An 18,320-nucleotide genomic window follows, 5' to 3' on the forward strand; every position below is an offset into this window, starting at 1 on the left:
TGCATTGATACACTTGTGGTTCCTGGCTGGTGACCCTCGTCCGTTTCAAATGAGAGAGGACGAGTGACTGCACTCACTGTGCAGCAGCAGGGGAAGGCAAGGAGCTCTGATTATAATGTGAATCATACTCACTCTTGCAGTGCCCTCTTATGCCAGACAGTTAAGGGCACCCGAAAAACCTAGCACTGGGAAGCTACATGCAATGTCTATAACTCCTTAAGTACAAGAGATCCGTGTAACACTACCACCCCCTCCTCCTCCTACCACCCTCTGTTTGCCAAACAATGAAGAGCTTGCTTAAAACTGGTGTCCGAGTGACCAGCCCCGCGTTGCCAGTGCCACATGTACAATGCCCTGTTGTCGTGTTCACCAAAATGTGTCTCACGTAAACCGAGCCACAAAAACCTACACAGAACGAGTATCACACACATCGTGCCCATAACAATACCACCGACGGTAATAGTAAGAAGGGCAGCAGCTCCGTGCTGGTGGTGGTGGGAGCAGACCAGCCGCTGCAAGCCATCAAGTGGCCCGTGTAGGAAGTGCAGGTGTGGGGCTTTGCCGCTGTTGGTGGTGCTGATGGTGTTGTAAAATAGGGACGCTTCATCTTTCCGCTCACACAGCCGGCTGGAGCGGCGGCAGCATGGGAGCTTCACTCTGACAACAGCACTAGCTCCTTTCTCCCATCTCTCCTCACTGTCCCTCTATCTCATCGCTGAGGCGTGTGTGTGTGTCTACCCTTCCCATCTCATTCTCTTCCTCCACCCCCTCCCCCTTGCTCTCTCACTCTGTGTCTCCTTCCCTCCTCCTCCACTCTCTTTCTCTCCCTGGCTACTTGCATCAGCAGGGGAGAGTGCAGGTACTGTACCTATAGCATTAGAATAAATACTTTTTTTTTCTCTAATTGGGGGGTCCGTGTACTTGGAAAAGGCTTTAAAAAAAAAAAAGATTACCCTAAAGGATCAAGATAACAATAAAGGGGGGAAGAAACAAGTAAAGTCCGTGCCCAAGCAGCTGATGCCCAATGCCCATGTGTTCTGTTCTCTCTTTCAGTTCATACTGTGCCTGTCTGTGTGTGGAATAGAACACGTTTCTGTATCTGTCTGGGAGGACAAGAGAAGAAAAGACTCATCTGGGTTTCCAAAGAGCACGGAACTGGCTGCCCTAGTAAGTAGCAAAGAGTTTCTACGTTCCTCTTCTGTTAATGGGGGATGCACAAGGCAGAACTTGAATGATGTTGACTCCCAGCGAATTTGGATATTGGAAATAGGCTGTAGAACAGAGATTGATATCGCAGCAGATCCTGTATGTTTTTGTATGTTATATACTTAGCACGTGAGGTTTTCTTTATACAGATTAGAGCTGCTATGCTGTGAGGATTTGTTGTTGAAGGATGTTTCTTGATTGGAGTTTTCTGTTACTTCCGTTGTTTATTGGTTATGATAGTATAGCTTCAGCTTCACTAAGATGCTACTGTGTAATCAATTGGCTTAGATCATTACGTGTTTTGCCAGGCTGTGCAAGTCATGTAAGTTTGGCACTTATTTTGTGCTAATGCTAGGAAGCAATGTTTCATAAGTGGTGCTGATGCTGAGAACAGCCAAGCAGATGCAGTGGATGGCCAGTGCCAGCGTTAAATTGTCAAATGTTACATAGTGTCTTTATATTAAACTTTGCAAAGCCTTTTCCCTTTGAGACCAGCAACCTGCACATTCAGCAGCATTTAATATCTCTATTGTGGAGAATGCTCTACCACTGAGCAGTAAGCTGGGATTTTCTCTGTGAAATATACAATTGAAACGTTTGTCAGAATTATTGTATCCAGTGATCTAGCAATATGTTCCCCACACCTGGGACTGAGAGAACAAGATAATTTAATGTTGAATGTAGTATCATTATTATTGGACCTATGCTTCCTTTTACGCTTTGCTAACCTACTGTATACTGTACATGCTTGGGCTTTCATTTGCATTCCTTTATTACTAATACACACAGCAAGGTACATGTGTATCACTTATATTAGGAATATTCACTTGTACCAACAAGATATCAGTTGTCACAGTATTACTCAGATGCATTTGTTAAATAGAACAAAATATATAGTTTTTGCTGTTGATGTCTAAAATCAATGAGAAGTCTGTGCTTTGCTGTGTTTACACTAAATTACTTTAATGCAAATAGGCAGCCTATTGATTACAGTCCAATTAAAATAAATGGCGTGTTACTTTGTTTTGAAACAGCTTTATCCATTATCTTGAATAAAAGTTTGTGCTATAAGTTAATAAAATAAACCAACCTTAACCACACATCCAAGCTTGTTATTGTATAATCAAAAAGGAGTTACAGGGTTATTTTAAAATGACATGAACATAAAAATTCAATAAAAAAAATAGATTATACTAGTGTTAGTTGCATGCTATTTAGGGTTAGGCATTTTATTTATTGTGTAGAGTGTTGTCTTAATTTATTGATGTTGTTCCATATATTTAACATATTTAAAATTTAGTGACAAAAAATTGTCCTGCTCATCTTGAACTAGAAGTAACCAAAACTGACAACACACAGTGTTTCATTTAAGGGCTGTTAACCCCCCTTCATTACATTTTTATTTTACATTTCATTCTCCTACCAAAGAGTAACACTGTTACATTGGTATACAGTGAACAAGAAACCCCCTCTGAGATTTAGTTGATGAGGTCATAGTTCCTTTAAAAAAATGTTATACCTTTTTCTGCTGGCGATGACTACACAGCATTTTTTTGTATTACTTGTAGGTATGTTCTGCCCCTAACAGAAAAGAGCTTAACTTGTTTCACTTTTTACAATTGGACAGGTGTTTTCAGGATGAGTTGAAACTTTGTGTAGGTTATTTCTCCATTTTAAGTGATTCAAGTGCAGCTTGTCACACACAGATTACAGTAACAGAAACTAGTTGAAAGTAAAAAACAAGATTTTTATTTCCTGGAGCATGGCGCTGGACTTTTCAAAGTGGAATTTCAGTTTAATATAATTCTCCTTTAGTTTTGTTTCTGATAGATGTTAGATGTGAAAAATAATAGTGTATAGTCATTATAATGTGCCCGTAAACCAACACCTATCTTCACATTGTGTGAAAATGACCTAGATAGCTGCCCCCTGCAGCAAGGTGTTTGCCAATATGGGACTGTTTTGAATATCGAAGAATGTCAATTTGGAATTCAGTCACATTTAGGAAAATATTTTAAAATTACATTTGTCTGTTATAATCAAGGGAAGTTGCATTGTAAACTGAAGAGAGAGAAAAGTTGCTGGAATCAGCAGTTATGTGTTTTATCATGCAATTGTTCTTGTTATTCAGATCAGATAATGGCCCGATGAAATACATAAGCAGTCTTTAGGGAATGAATGATTAATTCCTCTAACGTGTGCTTACTATAGGAGTTCTTACTAATGAGGTATACCTGTATTTGCTTACAGTTGCAATTGAGGGGAAAGCAAATATGCTGGTCTATTCTTTTATTCTTACTATGCACAAATCTGCTATAAAAACAACATATGTTGATGACAAAAGCATAATTCAGTTGACCATCTCTCATCATAACATTGGTAGAGAAATACAATTTTGACATTTTTTTGTCTTTTGTTTATTAATTATATGCTGTATAAATACTTTGATTACTAACACAAATCTCTGTCTTTTATAAACTTGAAAATACAATCAAACAATGCATTAACAAATCATGTGTAATGTAAATGTTATTGATAATAACAGTCCTCTTTTAGAGTATCTATGGTGCTAAACTAATGCATTTCTGGGACAAAAAAAAATCCTTTTGTTTTTAAAAGGATTTTTCCTTTTATACAAATAGTACATTAAGTTCACCACAGAATTGCACCAAATAAACGTCGGTATCCTTTGTCTCTTTGTATGCTTTTATGCATACACGCATACTGCCTAGTGATACACAACATTCTATGTGCAATCATTACAAAATAAACTTTTCTTTAACATATGAGTTCATTTTAGAGGTTTTAAAACACTTACATTTGGATACTGCTGAAGAGTTTTCCTTGGCATCCCTTTTTCTTAAAATCATATAATGAATGTATATTGAAATATCAATCAGTTCTAATAATGTGTGTCATTACTCCACATGCAGTGACAATATAATGAATGTTCTTACTTGCTAGAATTAATATCATATACAATGCAGCATTTTAGTTTCTCTGTCTTAGAAAACGTGTAGGATTTTAAAAGTTAAATTACCCCATCCATGAATGTACCCTTTTCGTTAAAGTTGGATAAAGCTAACATAGTCTAATACCATCATTGAAGTATAAATACTTTTGCTGAAGTTTTCAGAGTTGAATTTCACTTCAATATTTGGATCTCTGGTTATACAATTTGCAATTATATATAAAAATTAAACATTGTTGCTTCAGTTTTAGTATAAATACATATTTTGCATTGTGATGGCGTCAATTGTCTCTCAAATAGATTTCCTTAGAGAATAGTTGCTTAGTATATAAATATGTGACAATAAATAAGAAATTCAATTGAAATTGCCATGTAACTCCAGTTGCGATACGGCAGAGTAAATGAGTACTACTGTACCTTAGAAAGTTATCTTGGTATTTTCATCTGTTAAACTCATGGAATCCTTGTAAATTAGTATTGTTTGACCTGAAGAAGAGAGAGAGAACTCTTGAAAGCTTGTCTTACCTTTTTTAATTTGGACAACAATTGATATAGTATCACTTAATGCTGAATTACTCATTTACTCTGTACTACAATAAATAATAAAACTCTCTATAAGAACCAACTTTAGTATATAAAAAACAAAATATTGTCCTCATTTTGAAAGTAGCATAGCCTCTCAGGGTTAGACAATTACCACTGTTTAATGGTTATCCTACAGGTGAAACAAAGCTACAGTACATTACACTCAATCAATAGTTGTCACAGTAATACTGTGACAATCAATATGTGGAATACCATTTTTATTTCTTGAACATATATACTCTGACAAATAGTTAAACTAATGTTACCTCTCTGTTTGCTTGTGAGCTTCATAGACCAACCAATGGGCACATTACAGTATTTTAAAACCTTTACTACCATAAGGCCTGCAATACATTGCAAAGCATTAAAAAGCAATGTGTTTAAAACTTTTTTCTGATCAACTGTCCCCTTGGCAGAGAAGGAATAAAAATCAATGCATGGGCATTTTCCCCAGAGCTGGGATAAACCAATATGATGCACAGTTATACTACTGGGAATTTAAAGTGAATAGTTCTTCTCGCTGCTTTGAATTGAGCAGAGGTCATCATTACATTTGGTCCAGTATCATGAAGTCAGTTGAATGCATGCCTCTGCTTTGAGCTGCAGTGATTAGCTCGGTGATAAATCTGTAGAAAACTGAGCCCAAACTATTCACTTTCTTTACTTTACCATGTGACCTAATTCTATATACGTCTAAGTGGTAGTTCGGGTCATTTTCAGAGAAAAACCCTCAATGCAATTATAATCTTTACCCGAAAGACCCTTAGTGTTTGCTTTTAAAATGTCTGTTTATGCTCTAAATATACATTGTTTAACTTGAATGTTATATCATACTTCAAATGATATAAAGCTCACTGTAGAATTTACATATCTGTCAGGATTTATGTGTTTAACGGAAACCCTTTATTCTAATGTTATCTAAAGACTTTGCCGTTTCTTGCATGTTATACAGTTCTATGTAGAATTCTAAAAGTAAAACGAAAGCACTGGCATGATTTGGTTTTCACTGAAAATCTCTCTAGTCGTGAAGGTGTTCATTTTTAATATCTTTTTAAGAACGGAGTAATGTTCGTTAGAGATGGGCGAACCTGTCTGAATCCAATTTGCGGATTTTCCCAGGCTTTTCAGACCAAATCCGATACGAACGCTGAAATTCAAAAGTCGAATATTTGCAACTTTAGCCCAGACAGATTCTTTAAAATCGGTCCATGGTGCTCCGATGTTGTTTTCTTCAAAATCAGAACATCAGATTTAACATACTGTAAATGGGGCCACAAAACGTGATTACGGTATATCGAATTCGACGACAAATTTTTCAGATTTGGATTCTGTTTTCTGATTCTGTTTAACATATTCGAATTCTGTTTTTCGGATTCAGTGTGCATGTTCGGATTCTGAACTCGGACGGATTTTCAGTAATAAGGGGGGGGGGAAATCTGCCTTTTCGAGACTAATCCGCGGAAATCTGTGAATTAATGGAATTTGTCAATTCACGTCAGTTTCGGATTTAGGCCGGAATATTCACCCATCTCTACTGTTAGCACATTGTATTTGTTGTTGAACATAAAAATAACATTAAAAAAAAGACCAATGTGTCCGTATCACAAATATTATTTTTTTTAATTTGTGGCACTAAATGACAATCCATGCAGATTTAGACATAAACAAATGTTTGAGTTAAATTAACAATGTAAATTAAACTGTTATCTGAATTTCTAAAAGGTTTATAGTATTTATTGATATTTATTGAGAATAAACATGGGATAAATATGTTTAAATACTTGTCATCTATTTTGGTCCATTTTATAGTATAGTCAAATCCACTTGGACTCAGGTAATCCGCAACAAGACATGCATTAATTCAGCAAAAACAAAGTCAATGGGGTCTATTCTAGTAGCCTCAATGAGTTTGCTACTATCTCGCAAGGTTTGGCATGTTCTCTCCGAATGGTTTGTCAGTTAAATTTTCACGGTATTCAGAAAGAATCTGAAACCCTCTCAAACCGTATGGCGGGAAAATGCCAAAACTGCTCGGGACAGCAGCGATGAGATCTCAGCCTCAATCAAAGTACTCCCTTAAGCTAGCTGCTAAGGCAATGCAGGGGTTAAACTTGAATAGCCTGTTTATTGGGGGCAGATATGGTTGATGAAGGGGGTAGTTGCCCCATGGTGTGTGGTTAGGCCTGCCGGGAATGTTGCGGGAGTGGTTAACACCTTCACTACCATAGCGGTGGGAAATGAAGGGGTTATCCATTCCCTCTACCCCCCCCCTGCAAGGCCTAAACACTCACCATGGGCCAAATACCACCTTCACCCACCCCTGCTACCCTCAATAAAACAGGTACCGGAAGTTAACTATTTCATTGCCTTAGCGGATAGCAGTTAAGGTAATGAAGCTGCCTGTAAATGTATTTTATTGCATCGGATTGATGGGGATCTGCGGTGCTGGTATTAATGTGAATCAGCTCCAGAGACTCCCAGCATCAATCCCATGCAGGAAAAATGCATTTCTTTTTCTAAGTCCCTCACTTAGTCCCTGGTGAGAAAAATCTTTGGTTAAATCAAATAAGATCATCAAGGCTACTAGAATAGCACAATTCTATAAAAAATGTGAGTTTGGGATTCTCGCCGGCTCCCGCACGATGTGTTTGACCAGGAGCCAGAAATCATGAGAAAATGCTTTCCCTGCATGATTTCACCAACTAATCGAGGCTTTCTGAATAGCAACTTTGCAAAATTTTGCGAGAAGTACTCTAAATCCTCGATGAGTTGGCTATCGAAGCTTATAGAATAGGCCCCAATGACTTTCATCTAACATCACTTTTTACATTCGTTCTCTTCTAAATCATACAAAGTTTCTTTAGAGCATGAAAATGATGTTCTTATGAACTATCATATCAATCATAAATGACAAGCTGTGGGAGCCAATGTCTCTTGTAGGAGCATAGTCTATGAAGACAAAAGACATGAAGACAAAAATCCTGCTGAAAAACATATACTGTAGATGCTTTGCTAATAGATCACTGACTTAAGTAATGAAAATAATGAATTTCCTTTCAATGATTTCAGCTGGTTCTAAATTTGGAAGCTGCTTAGAAGTTGCAAGTTGGATTGTGTAAAGGACTAAAATCAAACAACTTATTCTAACTGTTTACATTAACTCATTTTTATTTCACATTTTACTGTATTTACTTCTACTCTTCATTTTGATGGGATTTACTCTTATATGCTGTTCTTATCAGATACCTTTTTTAATAGAACCCTAGTTCTATATAGTTATATATATATATATATAAATATATATATATATATATATATATATATATATATATATATATATATATATATATACATGCAGCAGCACTCTCAAGAGACCTTAAATCAAAAATTAGGGTTCTAGTAAAAAGGTCTCTCTCTCACATATTATATATATTATACACACACATACAGATTGTATTGATATACCCATATGAACATATACATATGTGTATGTAAAGCAACTGGAAAAATAGTAGTTCATCAACATTTTCTTTTTCTGTGCATATACATTAGAAGCTGTAACATTTTTAGCTCTGGATAATAATTCTAGTAGCTTCACAAAGCATTTGATCTGTCTCTTACTTCAGACAGTTTGAGCAGAAATAGGTTCTGTTCTGAGACTTAATCCTGAGGCTGTCAGTGGTAAACTGCCAACTAATTGACACATCACAGACAGTATGAATCTTGTCAAAGTAAGGATCTTTCAAAAGATGCTGGGGGTGGGGGACTTTTCGTACAATGTTGTTGTATTACATTCAAATTAGTGTCAAAGAGATACTCCCCATTTCCAGCACAGTCAGCTGTCTGCATTAGATCCACACAGCATGCCTCTGGTGTAACACTATCATCTGGGTGAAGTAAATAGATATTTTGTTTCTTATTTATTATAAGGCATCTCTGGTTAGCAACAATGATTTAGTACTTATTTTGAGTGGAATACAGATAGGTTGAAAAGTAGGTCAGAAAAGAGGATGGTGAGTGGTGATCATTTTGAGCTTTGAGTTCCAATCCTAAACTACAGACGAGACCACGACTATTCTAAAGCTTGCCTTAAACTAGCCCGGTTACATTCTGGGTATATGCTGGGTGTAACCTGGCTAGTTTAAGGCAAGTTTAAGGCATTTCTGCATTGACTAATGACCCATAGGATTAACACAGCAGGGGTCCCTGGCAGTCCCATTCAGTTTGAATGGGACTGCCAGGGAGCCCCGCTGTTAATCTGATGGGCCATTAATCAATGCAGAAATGCTGGGTCTAGTTTAAGGCAAGTTTAAGGCATGTATCCAGCATGTACCTGGGTCTTTTTGTCGATTGCCACTGGTTTGTGTTAGAATAGTCGCAGTCTCTGCTGTATACTATGATTAGACCAGATTTTTGGATTCTAATATATACAGGTGTATGTGGCGTACACAGGGCTTAACCTTTTCTATTTCACTTTACCAAAAATGATTTTGTTTTCTTCAGTGACTTGGATTTTTGTTCTTTTCTTTTTACCACTGAGCATCTGATGATCAGTCAGAAATTGGTGAACATCATTAATGGTTTCTGCAAGAGATTTTCTGCCTAAATCTGAAATCAATGCGGATTGGCAAATTCCTTTGAGCAGCAGATCTCTGCAAGAAGTCTTAAAAAGGCAGATTTATATATATTTTTTTCCGCTAAACTGAATCTGAATCCGTCAAACGGAATTATAATAGAGGAGTATATAAATAGTGGTAAATCTGAGAATCCAAGCCTTGTGGATGGCTTTTAAAGAATCAGAGAGTGCTAAAGTGGATAAGATCCAACAACAGATTCTTTAAAATCAGAGAATCTGAGCCCCGTGGACAATATTCAAAAATTTGAGTGGCCTAAAGTGGCTTAAATCTGACTTCGAATTTCAGCGTGCTGATCGGATTTTGCCTGAAAAGCCCAGGAAAATCCACAGATAGGATTGTGATAGGCTTTCTCATCTCTAGTTCCTGCCTCCCTGTTCCTTTAGTGACCTCACCTCCTCAAACCTGCAAAGCTATATAATTTAGTGAGTGCTCCATAACTTTGGATGCCCAATGGTCCTGATTTCTAAAGCTGATTTAACTGTTCAGCTATGAATTCAAGGTTTCTCCAAAGAAGGGGAGCACTGAAAATGAAATAAAAAAACATGGAAAACCAATGGCGCAATATCGTAAGGGATATCTATCTGACATGATCTTGTATAATCTTCTTAAATATCTATTCACATTTTGTCAATTGTAAAAAGGCAAATCTCAAACTGTGGCAATTTCTCAATGTATGTGCCTAATATGTGAAGGTAGTAATCAGTACATTATTTAAAACATTTTAAAGGCAGTAGTAGACAGACTGATAATGTCAAGATTCCCTCCCACAGTACTCCTCATAGACATGTAGGGGTGCACAGAGTAGTTAAGCTCAGCCTCCCCCCCCCCCCCACAGTCTGCTAGTTCTTTGCCTGTCAACCTTTTGTTTACAAAGCATCTATTTAGTCTCTGCTCCCTAGCGCTTCAACTTTTCATATTCTCTTACATCTGGCTTCTATTTCTGCAACAATACAGTACAGGTACCTTATTGTGTTTGTCTTGTTATTCCCTTTGCAGTAGTTGCCCTGTTTTTTTGTGTATCCCCTTCTACTATTGCTTTTGCATGTAGCACTGCAGTCATTGCAGCTACTTTTTTTTGACTTATTATTCCCTTTGCACCTACTGCTCCCTGCTTTTTGTTTGTCCCCTTAGATATCATAGCTTTTTGGTGTAGCTCTGGGCATTTTACAGACTTACGTTTGTTTTCCTAGTCTTATTTACTTTAGTGGCACAGGATATGGAGCGCAAATACTCCCAGGTTTATGCAAGAAAACTGGGATAACAATATAATGCAACACAGCCTGTGATGATAATGAGTAGAGGAAAAAAAAAACTTTGTTCTCCCACTTACATGGCATGATAGCAAGCAGTATGAGGTTACAAAAAAAAAAAAAAAACCTCCTCCGGATAGTAGCAGGAAATGCAGTGTTGTAGATGTAAGCAGTTGCAGAAATGAGAGCCTTTATGGTCAAAGACCAGGTCCAGACACAGACAGCAAGCTCATCCACTCAAAATTAAAAAAAGCAGATCATAGTACCGACATGCAATTTACTAAAAGAACACACATAGAATAACAATATAGCACTCACAAACGACACTATTTTGCAAGCGTTTTGACCACCCTGGGTTCAGGAGCCAGCACAAGGGACATGCACATGTCAGGGTCCTTCCTCCGCACAGGGGTGATGACGTCACTACTGGAAGCGCCATCCACATAAGCAGATAGGGACCGGTGTTGATCTCCCAGCATCTCACATCCAATGTTGCTCCACTGCCCTACGCGTTTTGTTCTGCAAGTTATTTAGGAAAGGAGTCCTTCCTTAAGTAGTACCATAATGTGCGACATCATGACAGATGTAAAAAAAAAAAAACATGTGTAGTCCATGACTAATTAAGCATGAACAGGAATACACTTAAAGAAATATGCACCCATAATAATACTAAAGGATAAAAGAGAAGATAATTATACATATATCAAAACTGTTCAATCATCATCATAAAACCAAGTACATTGAATAGAATATCTACATTTCAAGAGATCTGCAATAATACAGCACATTGCAGGTCTCTTGTGATTCTTAATGAAAATGTATCTGAGGAGTGTCATACGAATATTAATATTTGTTTGACACCTACAAAAATAATTATTAGTACATATATCATATATGGAAAATACATCTAAACAGTGTATATATATATATATTATATTATATTATATTATATATATATATATATATATATATATATATATATATATATATATATATATATATATATATATATATATATATAGACAAAAATGTTACCAGACGTGAATCCGGAGAACAGAAACAGCACACAGCCAGGTAAATAGAAAATCTGTATTCATCTCAGCAATACATGGCACTGCATCCAACGTTTCGGTCAGCTCAACGTGAACTTCCTCAGGGATGTGCAGTGCACTACACACACACACATATATATATATATATATATATATATATATATGTATATGTATCTGTACGGTTTTAGCCGAGCTTTAATAATCAAAATTGAATAGATGACACCATTCTGTGGCTAACTAAATGCTTTTATTTGTGCGAGCTTTCGAGATACACTAATCTCTTCTTCCGGCGATATTACATTGAATAAAGCAGGCAAGGGTTTGACTTAAAAACAGTGTTTGTGTAGGAGATCATGTGACAAGCAGGCACTAGATACAATTAGTGCACTGCTAGAGAGAGGGCAAAAGGAGTGTGCCTGAGCCTGTCTCAGAAGAGGAAAGGGATGTGACTTGGTAAATGGTTGCTATAGTAACAAAAATGCTTGATAAATTAGAATACATTTTTTTAAATGCTACAAGTATTTTTTCATACTAAATAATTTATTTTAAAAAACACACCTGTAGGATATTGCTTGAACTTCAGCTTTAAAGGACACTGGGACAAGTAGAAAAATAAGGCAGTGCACTGCCCAAAGTAACAGAAGGAGGCTCACGGTTTTAAGCAACAGAAAATAGATTTATTACATAAAAAGTGGACAAAAGTGTCCCCCCTAGGCCGCAGCAGGGGTCCACTAACTAGTTTCAGGCAAAAATGCCCTTTATAAAGAGATTGCACGCCTATGAAGATTCTGAGATTGAATACTCCAGGAGAAACTGAGTGAGTTCACTTTGTGGGTCGCTGTACCCCTTTTTTCTCTGATATATGGGACGTTGGTCTGTACTATTTATTTATGGTGCCGCTGGCATTAGGTACTAGTCCCCTAACCCTATTAGGGCTTCGTTATGCTATATGCTTACACTGAAGGAGTTTATCCTAAACGTCAGTTTATTATGCCAAACAGGACTTGTTTTTTCTGATGCACTGGCTTTCTACACAACCTTAAAGGAAACTGGGTGCTAATTTGTACTTCAAATGTTTAGCTTGCAAGCACAAGCCAAGGAGTGTCAGGTAAGAAATCTCTCAGAACATCAGCTTGTTTGAAGATATGCCATTTTCTACACTAAGTATATTGTTTATTTTCTGGGCATCTTTATTACATTGTGTGATACAAGGAATATAATTACTTAATGGTTTTTCTTCCTTCTTTTGTCTTAACATTTTAGCTCTATGGAGATTAGTTGCTTTTTGTTTAGCTGCAGTGACCTGCTCCCTTTATAATTTCTTTCAATAAAGCGACTTTCAAGAGCTAGTGCCTGTTCCTTAAAGGTCTACATACTGAACTGTCCATACAGTATATTTGATAACCATTTAAAATACAATTATTACACTCAACTTCTTTGAAGTAAATCTTAGTGTGTATTGTATTATTCCCTACATAAATTAGCAGATCAGAAAAGCAATTTGAAGTTTGCTATAATTGGAAATGAAACGTAAATTTAGTTAATTCCTATTCATACACTCAAAACTATGTAAGAGGACATTGTCTCCCCTCCAAATGAAGACAATATCATCTATGTAGAGATGCCACAGGACCAGGTTGGCGCTGAATGGATTGTTGTTATAACTACAATTCTCTTCCTAAATCCCCAAAAAAAGGTTGGCAGAATTCAGCGCGAACCTGGACCCCATAGTGTTGCCACATCTGAAGATAGACACGATCTTCAAAACGATCTTCGAACCAAAAATATTTATGACACAAAATAAAAAGGATCCCATCAATTTGGAAATCTATTTGTGCTACACTTAATATTTTTTCTTCCAATAGTGTACTGCACCGACACACTTTATTCGAGCAAATACCCAGTATGTACCTGGCAGATACCTGGAATGCGCCGCTCCTCACCTCTGACAAGCCCCGTTGCGTTTGCCTTCCCAGCCTGGGTTCATGCCTGGCTGACTGGCGGCTGATCTGTTAAATGATAATGATTAGGATTTAATAGGCTGCAATGCTTCGTGTGTCTACCAAATGGCATAAATTCATGAATTGTAATGCAGTATATATATATATACTGTGCAGTATTGCAGCCAGCGGGAATAAAATGCTTCAATCCCTGCCTGGAAAATACCTCAATGCACTCGGGCAGAAAACAGTCACAAACCTCAATACACCCGGGTATACCCGAATTCATGGGACTAGCCGAGCTCGAATAAAGTGTGTCGCCAGTGTATGTCCAATTGACTTACAACATGGGAGTGATCAATAATAGTATATAGCGAAGCGACATATACCGTAGTCAAAATAAAATAAACTTCCAAAGTGTTCATAATTTTGATAGTGTCCTGTAAATAGGACAGCATTTTAGGCACATAATCCTGTAAAAAACAATCTAAATACTGGGATAAATTAGATGATGCAGATTGAATACTAGAAATTATAGGATGCCCTCGTGGGCAAACCGGGTCCTTCTGGATTTTAGGCCAGTAATAAAAAACTGGAAAACTTACATTCTTGTTCAGTCAGAATGCCCCTACCCTTTCCTTTTCCTAAATAGATCTTTAGTTTGTTTAAAAAGGTATTAGAAGGGTCCTATTCCAGAATCTAATAGGTGCCCATATCTCCTAATATACAATGGGCTTCCTCCAAATAGGAGGACCTGTCCATTACTACTGTCCGTCCTCCCTTATCCACAGATTTAATGAGTAGGTCATGATTCTATGAGATCTTCTTAATTGTCTGTGTCTCTTTGAAAGACAAATTACCCTCAGACTTCTGATTGTTCTGAGTCAGAGAATCAAAGTCTCTGATAATAATGGTAGAATGTAGATTTTCCATTATATTTGGTGTGTGTGAAATCCTCTTTTTCTAGTTCAACTGGCAAAGTTGCACATGGGAACTTAATTATAAGAAAGTGTTGTTTAATCATTACAGTAAATTGTGCATAAATATATTAGCATCAACGAATAGCGTAAAGGAACTAGGGCCAGCCGCCGGTGTAAATTTCAATCCCTTAGCGAGAATACCCAGTTCTTCATTTGTCAGTGGAATAGAATTTATATTAAAAATCTTTTAGTGTTGTTCACTGTGCTTTATTTTTTCTTGGGTTTTTCCAACTCTTTTCAATTGTTATCCCCTTTGCACTATGTGTGCCCTGCTTTTTGTTTGTCCTCTGCTACCATTGCTTTTGCATGTAGCACTGCAGTTCTTGCAGCTAACTTTAGTTTATTTATTTTTATTCCATTTTCACTTATTGCCCCCTGTTTTTGTTTGTCCCCCTTGATATCCTAGCTTTTTGTTGTAGCTCTGCATATTTTGCAGACTCCATTTTTTTCCTCAGTCATATTTACTTTAGGGTAAAATTAAACCCCATCAGCATTTACTTATTTCAGTCTCCTGTGTTTTGTGGTTTTCCACATTGCCTAAGAGAGTTCCATACATCCTGATAGAAACCTCCCGAATCATAGACCCATTGCAGTCTCACCACCTCTGTAACTGCTAGCATTTCACATGAATGTCCCGTCTGTGCTTCCGGTAAGCACCATCCAGGATCAAGGAACATGTCTCTCTCAGTCTTGCTTCAGACAGGGGACTTAACAAGTTTCACTGCAATGCAGCTTCCTCATGAGTCAGACGCGAGAAGTCACAGTTGCGCGACTGACCTACAACTCGGGAGGTTTCACTCCGTCTACTACTGCCTTTTAAATGTTGTAAAGAATGTACTGACTACTATTGTCACTTATTAGACACATAGATTGAGGAACTGCCACAATATGGGATTTGCCTTTTTACAGCTGACAAAATGTTAGTAGATATTTCAGAAGATCATACTAATAATAAATGTTTGTTCTTGTATAGTGCTGCTAGTTTTACATAGCGCTTTACAGAGACATTTTGCAGACAATCCCTGCCCCATGGAGCTTACAATCTATGTTTTGGTGCCTGAGGCACAGGGAGATAAAGTGACTTGCCCAAGGTCACAAGGAGCCAACAGCAGGAATTGAACCAGGTTGCTTCAAACTTAGTACCAGTCAGTGTCTTTACTCCTTCTCATACCAGACCACATGTCAGATAAATATCCCTTATGATACCGCACCATTGCTGTACTGTGTTTTTCTTTCATTTTCGGTGCCATCCAACGCTCCCCGTCTTTGGAGAAAACTACTTGTGCAAAGGGACTAGAGCAAAGAGGTGATTGCTGTTTTTTGGGTTTGAGTGGAGGATTTTTTTATTCTGTTTTTTATTCACTTATATATCACTTTAAAATGTGTTTTTTTAGATCTTAAATATTATCCACTGTTAATATAAGTGCACTAAATATTTATATACACAGTATGTATAATCATCCCATAAACTTTAATTGCACGTTTGGGCTCTATATACACTATTCATTACCTCATTATTGTACACTCAGAGAGCACCAACCAAGACACTCTTAAGATGAATTCACGCTTAGCAGAATAGCATGAGATAAATGGTATTTGTTTTAAAGTAAGTGATGTGAGCAATGAATGTTTGCTCGTAGAATATGTGCCAGTAATCTCACTGTTTAGTTGTTGACGAGGAAAATTGGACTTTATCCATAGTGAGCAACATTTAAAGTACCAAACTTGTTACTTCTGTTCTCTGAGGATGCTTTTGATAATGATAATTTTCTGAACCCACGTTGCGAGCCATACATTAGATACTTAACTTCAGTTTATACTGGATTTTTTTTCTCATATTGATATCAGCTTACATGTTATTAATATATATGATATCATATTGATATTTTGACATTTCCTTGGTATGGTGTACAGTATATTAGGAAATATTGATACCTGGTTTAAAAATAATTACATATTTCATTCACTTGGTGGTTTATTTCAAAATTAACAAGAAAGGGGTAGTAGCCGACTCAAAATAAATAATCTAACTATAAAGGTAATAATAAGATGTAAAAGGCCATGACAAGTTACCCCAAAATTGGAGCCCAACACAAGTGAAAAAAACAGTCAGGAAAAATCTCTGTCAAAAGAAGAGTCTGCACTCAATATACTGTACAAGTTGCTAAAATTTTGTACTGTAAGATATTACAAGCCAAATAAGAACAAAATCACAATGAGATAATATCAATAGAGCAATATAAAAATAAAAATACAAAAAAGGGCCGACACACATGAGAAATTCTCTTGACAAAGGGTTGTACCCCGAAACGTTGAGGAGTTCTCAGGTGTGTCTGCCCTTCTGTGTACAGTATTTGTATTTTTATTTTGCACTATTGATATTATCACATTGGAATTGTTGTACTTATTTGACTTATAGTATGTTTTTGCAAATTGTATATTGAGTGCAGACTCTGCTTTGGACTGAGTTTTTCCCTGACTTTTTTTTTTAAATAACCACCACAGCGTAAAGCTACTATGAACTATCAAATGGAGCTAAAGTGTTCACTCGAATGCAGTATTCCCTTTTTCTTTAATCTTTTATTCTTCAGCGTACTGAACACTGTTCTTTAAATGAGCCCTAATTTTTTTTTAATTTATGGAGTGAGTTTACTATTTAGGTTGAAAAGCCATTCATATAAAGTGAAATTGTTGACCTGCTCATTATCACTACTGTCAGCAAAGGCAGTATGGCAAAAAGCAGAGAAGTCACCCAAAAAAAGATTAATGAGCCAATTGAAAAGAGCAGCTATGTCAGTTAGAAAGTACTTGTAGAGGATATGCCACTAAATAAACCAAATTAGCTCACAACTCATTTGTATCACTTGTGTTTAGGCAATATGTCAGCTGTACAATGGAAGATGTACAAAGATTAACTATGGCCTCTACATTTTACTTGATATACCTTGAAATGCTTTTACAGATTCCGGGGTTTTCGACTTTTTTCTGGGGCTGCTTTTCTGTTGTTTATATGGCTTGGAAATCCTAATGTAAAATATATAACAAATAACACATGTAGCCCTTTTCCTGACACTCTAAAGAGACTACGGATACTGCACACACCTGTGGCTCCAGGAGATCTGAGCCTCCTCTAGCTGGGAGCCTGGGGTAAAACTTATTTAGCGCAGAGCCTCCACTTACCCAGGATCCCCTGGGTAATGTAAGATTCATGTAAGATTCCCCTGGCAATAAACATAACACACATACTTGAAACCAGTTTACTGAACGCATAGAATAACCCTTATACTTTATATGGCAATACACACTTATTAACTTGTACTATAACTCTAGTAGCTCGGCCACGCTCCTATTGAGTAATATCTCTGTCCCGTCACCACGTGCCCCACACCGTGTCCATGTACTGTAAAGTATTTGTATAGGCTCAGTCCTTTGGCCACTCCACTAGTGTCCCCTAAGAGTGTTCCCTAAGGCGGGATCAGCACCTGTTGACCGGTGTTGGTGCACTTGTTGTAAATACCTTCCGGTCACTGCGGTGACCGGTAACAGCTTCAAAAAGGATCCGTCGATCCAACGCTTTGCTTCCTGATGTCACGATGCTTAGCTACCTGGTCACAGATGACTGCAGCAACCGCACATCTGTACTTTGTCCCTATCTGTTACTCAGTAAGGGGATAACGCTACCTCTATAGGGCATCCCTG

At 37.2% G+C, this 18,320-nt stretch overlaps 1 protein-coding gene across 38 annotated transcripts in view; it reads left to right on the plus strand.

Moving 5' to 3' along the window:
* The first annotated feature begins 614 nt into the window (after window positions 1-614).
* Window positions 615-18,320, plus strand: part of PTPRD (protein tyrosine phosphatase receptor type D) — a 1,925,499-nt gene continuing 1,907,793 nt past the window's right edge. For 19 of the 38 annotated variants that reach the window (XM_075596128.1, XM_075596205.1, XM_075596146.1 and 16 more), the window contains exons 1-2: window positions 616-859; window positions 1,054-1,167. The gene's annotated coding sequence lies outside the window, so the exon portion shown is untranslated. Of the gene's footprint in view, window positions 860-1,053; window positions 1,168-18,320 lie in introns of all 38 variants that reach the window. The other 19 variants (XM_075596360.1, XM_075596385.1, XM_075596369.1 and 16 more) reach the window with 3 other exon arrangements.

Source organism: Ascaphus truei, chromosome 1 (genome assembly GCF_040206685.1).
Source record: "Ascaphus truei isolate aAscTru1 chromosome 1, aAscTru1.hap1, whole genome shotgun sequence".
Lineage (NCBI taxonomy): Eukaryota > Metazoa > Chordata > Amphibia > Anura > Ascaphidae > Ascaphus > Ascaphus truei.